The sequence below is a fragment of the Chironomus tepperi genome, unplaced genomic scaffold (genome assembly GCF_022539635.2).
Source record: "Chironomus tepperi strain 1889 unplaced genomic scaffold, CSIRO-AGI_Ctep_v1 contig_445, whole genome shotgun sequence".
Classification (NCBI taxonomy): domain Eukaryota; kingdom Metazoa; phylum Arthropoda; class Insecta; order Diptera; family Chironomidae; genus Chironomus; species Chironomus tepperi.
Genome location: NW_027226567.1, coordinates 6,677,406 through 6,690,378, shown reverse-complemented (window position 1 = coordinate 6,690,378; position 12,973 = coordinate 6,677,406). Strand labels below are relative to the sequence as shown.

At 32.6% G+C, this 12,973-nt stretch overlaps 1 protein-coding gene across 1 annotated transcript in view; it reads right to left on the bottom strand.

Annotated features, from left to right (window-relative positions):
• LOC139098359 (TOX high mobility group box family member 4-A-like) overlaps nucleotides 1–11,504 on the bottom strand; it is a 195,883-nt gene extending 184,379 nt beyond the window's left edge. Inside the window, exon 1 of the mRNA XM_070650533.1 lies at nucleotides 11,286–11,504. The gene's annotated coding sequence lies outside the window, so the exon portion shown is untranslated. The remainder of the gene's footprint in view (nucleotides 1–11,285) is intronic.
• Between the last annotated feature and the right edge of the window lie 1,469 nt (nucleotides 11,505–12,973).

Genomic DNA, 12,973 nt, shown 5'->3' with positions numbered 1-12,973 from the left:
TACATCTCTGTCTATGCCCCTTTAAAACTCTACAGCACTTAAATGACCAAACGACATCAAAATAAACATTTTTACAGTCATTTACAAATTTCATTAACTTTTTCCTCCTTTAAACAAAAGATTTAACACAAAAAAGGCACTGAAACAATATTGAGACTAAAAGAAAAAAGGAATTTGTTCAATCAACATGGAAACAAAAAAAGGATATTCAACAATTGATTCTCAAATAAAGCAGGAAAGCACACAATAGAGTGTCTAGAGATGAAATTTCATTTTCATTTTACCCACAATACGATAAATAAAAAAAATTATTCTTGGTAATAAAAAAAGGCACACAGAGCTTTGAGGATGAAAAACTTTCACGAAGGCCATCACAAAAGGAAAGCAGCAACAACAAAGGAATTGACTGGAAAGGAGAAGAATTGTAAAAACCAACATCAAAGGCTTTGCTTTCGCTTTCCTTTCGTATAAAAAAAAATTAAATTGTCATTTTTCTCTCGGGCTGAGTTCCTGGCTGAGTTATAATTTCTTTTTCTTCCTTTTCTGTATGAACGCGCGCGCCTCAAACGTCTCCAACAGTTCTTTATAAAATGCGGTAATATTAAGGATGAGTCAGAAGATTGGGTAATGATAATCAACCGTAGTGGATAGGAATGAAAAAAGGGGTGGCATAAAAGTGATTTCATAAAAGGTCAAGTGATTCATTGAATGAAAAAAAAAAATGAAACAAGAAGGAACGAGAGGAGGAAAAAAGATGAAAATTGAGTCTCTTCACCTGTTGCATGACCGGAAAAATGGATCCGACCTTTTCGGGGTCAAGATTTTCTGTACAATTTTTTATTTTCTTACAATTTCTTGTGTGTTCTTGTGGAGAATTTTTCATTCAGTTTGGTGCTGTTGGTGCATGTATGATTGCTAAAAATTCAATTGCTCTAAATTTTATTGATTTTTTTGAGTATTTTGGTCTGGTTTTTCGAGAATTTAATATTTAACATGATTTATCATAGATGTATTCTTATTGAGAGTAAGTTAATCAATGCTTGAATCTGTAGAAGGTTTGGCTCGATTTTAAGGCAGTGTACTTGAAAACCATTGGTTCGAATCCATTAATTTCCAAATTCAAACTATTCCAGAAGTTTGGCTACGTCAACTGTTTAATGAATAAGAGCTCATGACAAAATTGGAGCTCTTAATAAAATTGGACCAGAAAATGGTCAATGAACTTGAAGATAATCCCAAAAACTCAGAATGAAAGCATATTCATATAAAAAGAACCTAAAAGTATCACTTTAAACCTATAGAATATTCAAATAAGACCCCCTAAATTCGTTAGAAATCTATATTGGGATATATTATGCCTGCACCGAAGGAAATTGACGTAAATTGATAATTTATTGAGCTTAGAATCTACCCAAGTTCTTAGAAGTTCCGGTAAGCTCATTAGTAGTTTGTAAATGTTTTCGAGCGTAGGATGTACCTTGAGATGTATGTACTAAATCATTATATTTAATTTGCCATTAGTCTGACCGTAGGTCTGGTTATTAACCTGGCATTATGTCAGTTGTCAGCTTCACATTCGAGAATAAAGATTGAGAATTTGGAAGAATTCCAGAATCCTTTAAAAGGACCATTGAACTTAACTTAGAGTCAGAAATAATCTAAATTAATTTCCAGTAAAGTTTCACCAGAACTTGCTCATAAAATTCATTCAAACTCACTCAGTCACTCAACAAGCTCAAAATCCTCTTTTTTTCATTTCATAAAAGTGTTTACCTTTAAATTGTAATTGGAATCTTAATTGCATTTTAAATAAAAAGAAGTAAGAAAATCCTTCTTTTGCCACCTTCAATGTAATTGAGAATCTATTAGAATTATACTCAGATTTATGACATTTTTCATCGTTTTGATGTCGCACAGAAAAAGTATTAAAGCTTTGAAATGTTTCACTGAAATTAATTTCAATCAAATTGACGGTGAGAAGTTCTTGTGAATTTATTGATGGATTATTAAGAAGTTAGGTCTGTAAAAATGTGGTTTCGATCTCAGAAATCCGAATATTCACCTAAAATCCAGGAAAAAAATCTGCAAACAATCCAGCAAAAATACAAGATCCTTTTTTAAGGCTTTGGTCAATTTCACGGAACGCATTTTCATCATTGCAGCTATTTATTTAATGACAAAAGTTTCAGAGGAAAAAAAATAATAATATTAAATGCTATGACGACCGTGCAAGATAAATGGATGAATAAATTGAAATGAATTAAAACCATTCGGCCATTCTACCCGGGAATAATCTATTTAGTAGAAAAGTAATGAATTTATATTTAGAGCTTGACTGAGCACAGTGAAATATATACACATTTTTGAGTTTTTGAGTAAGATATGAATATTGAAGATTGATGAGTTATTGTTAAGGATTAAATGATGATGATGATCAGTTCCTATTGATGCAGTGTGAATCTTCTTAAAACGGCTGAATAGATTTCTGTTCTTGATTAAGGATAATGTCCTTGACTTTAGATTTTGCATTTTTAATGTCGCGACAGTTAAATCCTGGGAAAATCCCTTCCTGAGTCTCGAAAATCATCCGGAACCGAGAAAATCTCTTCATGAGTCTCGAAAAACCTCCGGAACCGAGATTTCGGAAAAGTGTCTTAGAAAGCTTCTTCTAGTAGACAGGCTTTGTTTGAGTAGTTGTATGTCAAGCTTTAAAGACGACTAATGCTATCGTGATGTGAGTCTCTCTTGGGGATGAAGTTTCTTGAAACTAGACATAAAACTAGTCAAATGGAACTTATTTTCAAACGATTTATGAGAATTTTCATGCAATGAGCTTTCCCGAAAGGAGTAAAAGACTTCGAATCAGATTCTGCCAAATCCAGTATCACTCTGCAGTTACGCTGGCCTGAGGACTGTTTTTCCGACTTTATCAAGTCGTGTGCTTTTTGGGTTAAATCATAATTTAAAGTCTTTCCAGAAAAAAAAGCAACAACGTTGTCTGCTTGATTTAAGTACCTCTTAACTCCATTATTATAAATTTTTTAACTTTTTTCACTTCAAAAATTCACTTAAAAATTTTAAAATCTCTTCAAAAATTCCTCATAAACTTGAAGATTTTCAAGAACAAAAAAATCCTTTTACATCCAAAAAATCCTTAAAAAAATTTATTCATTGAAATTAAAATGAGACTTCTTAGCATAAGATTGATGCCAAGGCAACAGAAGTAACAACAATATTTTTATAAATTGTTCCCATGAGAAAAAAATCTGGAAAAAAAAAATTCACAAATCGCAATCTGGCAATTCACCACGATGATATCTTCGTTCTAGCACTGCTGACTGAAGGAGAGAAAAGAGAAGGAATAAAAAACCCTTAAAAAATAAAACTTTCGTTCGCACACTGATGAGAAAAGGAACAGAAAAGAAAGAAAAAAATTGAGAAACTTCACAACAAAGTTTTCTCATTTCTTTTAATTTGATTTTAAAACTTTTGCTTGAATTAATAGAAAAAGTTTAAATTAAAAATAAAGACTTTCATGAAATAATATAAAAAAAAAAAAATAAAATTCTCTTTTTTTTTTATTTTCTGAGAAAAAGGAAAGCTGATGAAATTGACTCGTGTGGTTCTTTGCTGACTTAAATTTATAAAAAAAAAGAGGTTTTAACTGAAAAAAATTGAAACTTTTAAATGACTTTTCTGTTTTACTGATGAAAAATCTCTAATCACTTACAACCACACTTGATAATTTATCACTTTTTTTTTGTAACTTTTCTGCACATGTTCGTACATTTTTATGAGGCATTTTTCCGTGGGGTTGAAAGAAATCTTGATTGCGTTTTGTCTGCAGTAATATTGAGGTTAAAAATTTAATTAAAATTTTCTGGATGAGTAGATTTAGTTCAGGGGTGTAGTTAAGGATGACGTTCCCTAACAGACATAAAGCCTGCTCTTAAGAGTAGAGTAAGTTGATGTTGCAATACACGAGTATACAAATCTAGTGTATTTCCTTTAGGAATTGTATTAGTAATAACTTATTACTCTATTGACAGCAAACATTAGCTTTCTAAAGACGATGAACACTACTAGCCTCCCTCCACCATGTACCGACCTCACATTCTCGCGGTGATTCCCGGCAATTCAAACCACAAAGTGGAGGGGAGTCAAACTAGGCTCTGGTTATTACAGAGTGTTTTAACCTAGCAAGTCCCCAACCCTAAACACACGGTAAGCGATCCAATGTGAGAGCCAAACTAGAAATAAAAATGCCACGAAAGAGCTAGTTTTAGGCGACATCTTTTTAATGTCATGGGTCACAATTGATTTGTGTGGCCAGCGAAGTAAGTAAGACAGCAAACATTGTGCGTTTCAACCGAGTTGATATTTGTTTTTTGAGAAATTTGGACAAACTTTGATTGAAAACAAATAGTATAATTCGATTAATCAATCCAAAATCTAGCAACAGGCTGGAGAGATTCTAACACAGAACTGGCACTAATTTCGAAGTTTCTGATCGATTATCCGATTTATCCTATTTGAATAATGTTTTAATCTCATTAAGTTAGCAGAGCTAATTTACAAATGCAACTTCATTAAACAGTCCGGACAACAAAATATGTATCTAATTCAAAATCATTTCAAATCCTCAAAACATGCGTCAATGCTCATCTCCTAAAATTCTAACCAAACTTTTAAACACAATAAAAAATTAAATTAAAAAAAAAATTCAGCCTTCAGTCGAGAAAAAAAGTAATATTTAATCCTTAATATTACATTGCTTCCGATGTGCCTTAATTATGTCCCTAAGGATTATCGTCTTTCTCATCCCACCCAGCCCATATCGACTAATGCGGAGTAGAACGAGAAGATGTATAAATTGAGTGAGACAGAATAAAAAAATAAGAATTAAGCTCAAAGCTCATTTAAATTCAAGAAGAAGAAAAAAAAAAATGAAAAATGGTGGAAGTAAGAGGACTCTCTCATTATTGTTCTGATGATGATAAATTCTTCGTATCATCATTTCATGGAATCATTAATGATCTCAAGAATAATAACAAGAAAATGAGTCAATAATGATATTTTTTTTTGTTGATTATAGAACATCCAATTTAAATATTGTGGATGCTTCCTTTCAATTATTCCATGTTATTTCTTATTTTCATACAGATCCCCAAATTGATTAAATTCCTCTCCCATCCAATCTCCCCCTTCAATTTTTTATGAAAATATTCATCAGTTACATAATTGGCAATCTTCCAAGTATTACACAATTACTTAAATTCTTCTTCTTATATACTTTAATTATTCTATTTATTTTTATGCTGGTTGCTGGTTTGATGATGACTATTTGGGTCAATGTGTGGTCATAAATTCATGCATTTCACTCATGCATGAGACAGAAGAGGGAATTAAATGAGCGGTTTGGAGGAGGATTTTATTAAATCCACTTCTTTTTGTCGTGGTGAGGGATGTTGTGGTCTTTTTTGGATTGGGAGAGTCTATGCATTGTGAAAATTACAGGAGGTTTTGTAATTTGGGACGAAATTATCTTGGGTTTTTTTTGGTCTAGTTACTTACATAAGTGATTTTGATCATTTGTACTTTTAATATGATATTACAGATTTCCTTGCTAACAGCTATTTAGCCTGGTTTCCGTTTAATTTTAACTAGCTTTAAAAACCCTACGCTAGCAGGAAAAGGGCGTACTCACAAGAGCAGAGTGAGCTGAGAGCAACGCTCATAAGTATACTAATCCTGATGCTAATCTGATATATTTAAGATAAACAGGCTCTCGAGAGTATTGCCTGGTAGAGCTAATAAGTCCCAACTCCACTCAAAAATGTTTGATTAAAAACGGAATTAAAATATTGATGTTTTAGCTAAATAAACAATAAATTAAATATTAAAAATTTCGATTGTATTACGACAAATTACGAAGATTAAGGTTCAAATTCTAAAAATTGTTATAAAATGTTTCATTACACCGAGAAAAACCTTTTTATATTTTTTGAAATCCTATTAAATGTTATGAATTCAATCAAATTTTTCTGAGTCTTACTTAAACCAGATAATACTAGCTACTTAATTTTTTCTTCAGGCTCAAACACTTTTCTATTTATTTCGTCTTTAAATGCCATAGCAAGAACTTTTTTTTCTATCAAATTGACATTTTTTCTCCCAATTCTTTCATCATCCAACAAATTCCTTATGTATATCCTCTCTAAGTTTATTCCCTACTTTAATAGCAATGACGACATTGAAGTTGGAAATTGGAGGGAGACGAGGAGAAGGGAAAAAAGGAATTATTGGGTGGAATGTCAAAGTGGAATTTTTTTAATTTTATTTATTTGTTTTTCTTCAATCTATCGCTCCATCTTCTTTACTCTGGTTTAGATGTTAGCGGGGTTTTCGCCAAAAAAAAAAAAAAAATAGAAAAAAATTCTTGAAAATTGTAACAAAAATGACGGAAAATGGTATTGCAAAATGTTTTTAACATTCAAGATTCGAACCTGATTTAAATTGATAATTTTAATTATCTTTTTATCTGTTAATTTTTCATATTTCGCAAAATGACTCATATCGTACAAGTACCATCAGGTCGGGGTCAAGTCGGTTTAAAGACGGATTACGCGTACCGGATTAAACTATTACCAAATCAGCACAACGCTATCACCATGTCACATTTATCGCATTTTTTAGCCACTTGTCATTTAAACTAGAATTTTAAAGCTCTACAATCTAACTCCAAATCTAATACATCCTGAAAAATCCAACTAAAGCACACTTCCAACGATTATTTTCAACTTATATTCAGTTCCATTTCGCCTAGTCGTCGACGATCGATAACGAGTTGATTGAATTGTCGTGGATTCTTGTTGTTGTTATTTGCTATTTGTGTCTATGTACATCCAGTGCATTGAGGAATAAAAAACAAAGTGAGTGAAATGGAAATAGAAAAGGAAAGAGTGAGTAGGAAGACTAAGCAGCGATTTGTGAAGAAGTGATGAAAAGAAATGAAATTGGGGTTAATGTTCAATTATTTTGATAAGACCCGGATTCGCATCGCATTGGGGGGTTTTTCCTTTCCATTTTCATTTTCGTCTAACAAGGAACAATTTTACTTTTTATGTCAAGATAATTTTGGGTATATAATGTAAATTGTTCACCATTACTCTAGTCATTTTGAACGTAATTGACACATGAATCCATCGCATCTTCTTTTCTAGATGAGTAAAAAAGAAGAAAGTATCATAAAAATAAAACTTTCTCGACTACCCATAAATTCCCTTTTTAAAGCTCATAAAAATTAAGACACAAATTGTTTCTCTCGACTTTATTTCACTTCTTTTTTTTTATTTCCAAACGAGCAATGAATAAATGAGTAAAGGAAATCCATTAAATGAAGCACACTTCATCTCTCACCTCCTCAACATCAAATGAGCTCTTTGATTCTAAAGAAACAAGTCTCAATTTTGGTGAGTTGAGTGAAGTTAGACTGGAATTTTTTTGAGGATGTTTTGATGATGGCTGGATTGCTAATTTATGAGATATTAGGCTTAGCTGAAAACAGCTGTGAAACATTCAAAGAACTTCTGGAAGGAAGTTGTCGATAGAGACAGTATTGCATTTAGTATCGGCAATTGGCAGACGGAAACCAGCTATAGAGTCAGATTTAGAAGTTGGTAAGTAAAGGGCATCAATCGTAAGCTCATTTGGATATCTTATCCATGGCTTCACAAAATGTGTTATTCATTATAGCGCTTAATTTTAAAGGAGCATAACATTTCTTTCTTACTGTGCTGACCAGTAATTTTAATTGTGTTCCACGCAGGAATTAACTACAAGGGTTTTTTGACCACCTTCCGCGCCTCTGGCTTCATTAAATAGCACTCTTTTACATAGCACCTGAAGCTAGTTCTATCGCTGATTACCCCTTGCCAATGGCTTATACCAAGCGATTGAGGTTTGTTACTAGTTTAACTTCAGTAAAATCAATAAGAAAGTTTCATCTAAACTTGAATAGGAAACGAAACTACGGACTTTAGTGCTTTTTTCAACCCAAACTCTTTCAACTAAGATTGCATTCCCGATTAATCACCAACTTAATTGTTCAAACATTGTCAACAATCAGATATTTAGTCAATATGTGGAAGTCATGACCCAAATTCAATAAATTCAAGGATTAAATGATTTATTGTGCTCAGAACTTGATTATTAATATTCGATTTATCGGATCCTTGGACAATCTATTGAATTATAGACCCAAATCCAGCGACTTGAATGACCCAGGCTTGAATGACACCTTTTTCTCAGATAATCCTTTCCAGTGTTCGATACCAGTTCACTAATTATTGACTCCTGAAACCATCGAAAAGAACACATCCTGAAAAGCCACAAAAGTATTACCAACTTCACACAAATTATTCACACCAACAATTTTACTTCTTCTTTTTTTTCTTATTCAGATTATGCAATCAACCCACTTCCATTTAAATATTTGCTCAATAACTCACAGACAGAAGAAACTTTCCTTTCGTTTTTCTTTCTTCTTTTTTTTAACGAGCTTGTGAGTGAGCGAGTGAGAAAGACAGAGGAGAAAAATAGCAGAAAATTTGCATATAATCAACTTGATTGTCATAAATCAACCTCTCACGGGCCTTTATGTGTATATTATGTACATAAGTATGTGATTGTATATGAAGTATATAAAAATAAAAATTTGAAAACTTTTTTTCTCATTATAATACTCTCTTACTTTTTTTTTGGAGGCAATGTCAGTCAGAAAGCGGAAGTAATTATTCATACCTTCAAGATCGTGTGATTCTATTTAATGAAGAATGTAGTAAGTATTTACTGTCTGTGTAGTTTGAATTGTTGAGCGCATTTTTTATCATGTGCATACATAGTCGTGTATATAAGAGATATTGTGGAATTCCAGGTGAGGTTAGATGCTTGCATGAACAAAGTAAGCTATTCTATTGCTTCATCACTTGTGGATAGTTAGTAATGTTCAGGAAATGCTGTATAATTTGCAAATAATCGAACGATATTCATAAAATTTGATTAACCAAGATAAGTAGCTAAATGGTAAGTAAGGACCAGGGATAAGGAGCTTAATTGATGACAATTCATCTCAATTATTTAGTCAAAATAGGGCAAACCAAACCCTTTAGTCTGATTCTTTAATAAAACTAATCCAAACCGGCTACTTCAAGTAACTACTTTAGACTTTGTAGATGGCAAAAGATCTCGAGGAAGACAGAAGAATTCCTGGATTCTATGAATTGAAAAGGACGCTAGAATCCTTAATAGCCCGACCTGGCAGAAGCTTTTGAAGGATAGAGCTGTTTTAAGACATTTCCTACGCGCGGCAATTGCCCCTTATTGATGTCTTTAGGGCATCTTCGTGTCTTTAGGGCATCTTCGTGTCTTTAGGACATCTGCGTGTCTTTATGGCTCCTTATTGGTGTCTTTAGGGCATCTTCATGTCTTTAGGGCATCTTCGTTTCTTTCGGGCATCTTCGTGTCTTTAGGGCACCTTCGTTTCTTTTCATCAATACAATGACTTAGCAGTGGCAAAGCGATCATGCTGTGTCATTCAAGATGCAAACCACTGCCTAGAATCAACGTTCAAACAAGTTCATCGACCATATCCCCAACAAACTCAACTAAACCCGCTTAAAACAGACACCATACCAAAATAAAACTACAAAATTTCCCAATCACTCCACAATTCCACGAAGCTAACAACTATTTTTGCATAAAATATCCATTGTCATGATGTGAGGGATGATAGATTCTTTTTAACTTTCCATTGTATTTTAATTACAGAATTATGTAACATAGCAATGACTTTTTTTTAATATTATCACAATGAAGTTTGTGAAGTCATTCATGAATATATTTTGTTGTTTTTTCCTCTTCTTTCACAATCAACGTAAACTTCTGTTAAATTAAACTTCATAAACATGAATGCTTATAACTTAATTTACGAAAGCCGGAAATTTTGATAAAAATAATTGATAACAATGTTAATTTAATGATAACAGAGAGAGAGAAAAACACACGACAGAATGAGGTTTCGTAAATTTGCCTTGTGCTGTGCTGTGAATTCAAGTGGCATTTATAGTTTAATGTTTGTACTTAGTTTAACTTGACTTTAACTTAATCATGCTCCAATTTTTTTTCTTCCCTTCATGTGACATGATTTTTTGGAATGTTGAGTGGAATGAGAATGCTGGGTTAGAGGTCCGACTGTCTGTAGTGAGTTTAGGCTTTCATTGAGATGATCTCAACATGTCGGCCAAGTAAACAGCTTAATTAGTACCTTTACATACAATCGAAAATTGATCAGATAATGCATCCTGTTTACCTTAAATTCATTTCTTTGTACAAGTAGATTTCGGAAATGGTCGGTTGTAAACCTTAGAATCCCTAGTCTGATTGTGTGACTGCCACTCTTCAGACAAGGTGCTTTGTATATGCTTTCACTCAATCTTTTAATGTATTTATCACGGAACACAGCTAGGTCGCCAGCGGTGTATTTAGTGATATCAGCGACATTTAGTCAGCTTAGGAGTCAGACTTTGGTTCCGAAGCATTGCTCGGCGTTCTAAATTCCCAAAAAAAAGACGTCCGAGCGGGCACATGAACCCTGGACTTTTTAGATAATGTATGCAGATGTCGACTTGACTCCATTTGAATTCGGGCCAATATCGAGCTCTGAGTAGAATCAAACGGCATTAGATTGAATGTAGGTTCCAAGCGGTTACCGACTGACTGCTAAGTGGTTATGCAAATGGTTCTATTTATGCTATGCAACGTATACTCTATAGTAAGTTCAACTAAACGTAATTTTTCAATATTTTAGTACTAAAACCTGGACACAGGACTAAATCTATACACTAGACTAACAATTTTTTGCCGTCATAATCAGACCAAACCGATATCCAACTCAAAAATTAATTAATCCATTAAATATCCATCATCAGAAATAATTGATTTCACCAAATTCAGCAATAAATCTTCCATTATCTCATTAGCAGCTTATCACGAATGCATTTCTATATCATTTCATCCATAACTTTTGTACTTGTTTCATACTTTCATTCACTGTTAACATTAAATTAAATTATCGTTCATATAGACACATACTTTGTTTGGTAATTGAGGTAGAGATAAGGAATTTACTTTAATTGAGTACATTCACATTTGCTTGTTTCATAATTTAACTTTACTCAAATTAGAGATAATTGGGAATTATATAAAATTTAATAATTCAATCCTACCTTAAGTACTTTTGTTTTTGTTATTTTTATGCTGTCTGCTGGACTTTTTTTTTCACTCACTATATTTTAACACAAATTTCACACCAAATCAATGTCCGCACAAGGTTTTATGTCAAGAATCAAATAAACATTAATTAAATTAACAATGTACAATAAATTTTTATGTACTTTTGTTTAAAAATTTATTTAAATTCACACAATAATAAATGTAAACAAAAGCACGGTAAGAACCTCTCAGTTTTATAGAACCTCACAAATGTCACCGCATACATTCGAATCTCGACTCTCCGTTGGATGAGTTTAAGGTTGAGAATCGCTTGATGATTGAATTTTTAAATTAAAAATAATTTCTTCATTCATGCAATGTGCTTATTAAGTAATATTTCACACACCATATAACAATTTATGAGAGAAAAGAAGAATTTTTCATTATAAATTACAGTAATAAAAAATAAATTTTTCTTCTTTTATCTAAAAATGATGAAAATATTTCACTCATGCCATTCACAAGGAGCAGTGTTGTTGTATGACTATTTTATGTGTATAAATTACTGTCCATGCAACGGTTGCGCCACTTAATAATTGTTCTATGTGTAACTGTTATTAAATAAATTCTATAATCCTCCAGAACTTGAAGTCGACTAAGTTTCTGTATGGAAGAGTGGACTCAAAATGTCTCGATTTCATATAAAATTTGAGTCGACTTCGATCACTTTTCGATCTTTGTTGCGCAACATCCATACAACAGTTGTGTGTTACTCAAAATATTATCCCTTCAAAAGTTTCTCGCCATATCAAAGCAACTTGCTATATAACGTTTTTGTGTCATATGAAAAATTGATATCCGAGCAACAATTGCGCGACATATAAAAATTATTGGCTATTCAGATGCTGTGTGCCACATAAAAATTACTCCTCATGCAACAGTTGCATGCCATATAAATAAAAATAATTATCCATACAACAGTTGTGCATCATATAAAAAACATTAGCTCCACAATGGTTTTGTGTTATATTAATTGACAGTTGTGCGTCTCTTAAGCATTATTAGTTCTACTATGGTTTTGAATCATATTAATATTTTGAGCGATGCAATGGTTGTGTAACTTATAAAATTACTATTCATACAACAGTTGCATGCCATATAAAAATTTGTCATGCAACAATTGCGTGTCATATAAATATTATTGTCTCCACAACAGTTGCTTGCCATATAAAAGTTTTCCGCAACCGTTCAACGGTTGCAAGCCATAAAAAATATATTCACATGATGGTTAGGTGCCTTTCAACAACTATTATCAGTACAATGACAAGCTTCGTAGAGGTCTGTGACCGAGGCTCCCGACAACCCAACACTGTCAAGGAGCATAAGGAAAATGTTCAAACGGAAGATGAAGAAGAAGAAAGACAGAAAAAAAAATCCCGATAACGTCTGCTGACATTTTTCACAGGAAATTTCATTATTTTCCATTATCGAGATGTTTCTGCTTGAGATGACTTGACATAATCCAGAAGAGCAGAAATAGTCATCGAAATATATATTTACAAGGAACGCTATAAAAATTGTGAAAGATTCATGATGTATGCTGTAGTCTTAAATCTCTTTCCTTCGTTCTGTCTCACTTTTTTTTGCTTACTATCAACTGGCAAAAAATGCCATTTCCAAGCATTAGATAAGTGAGGGGAAA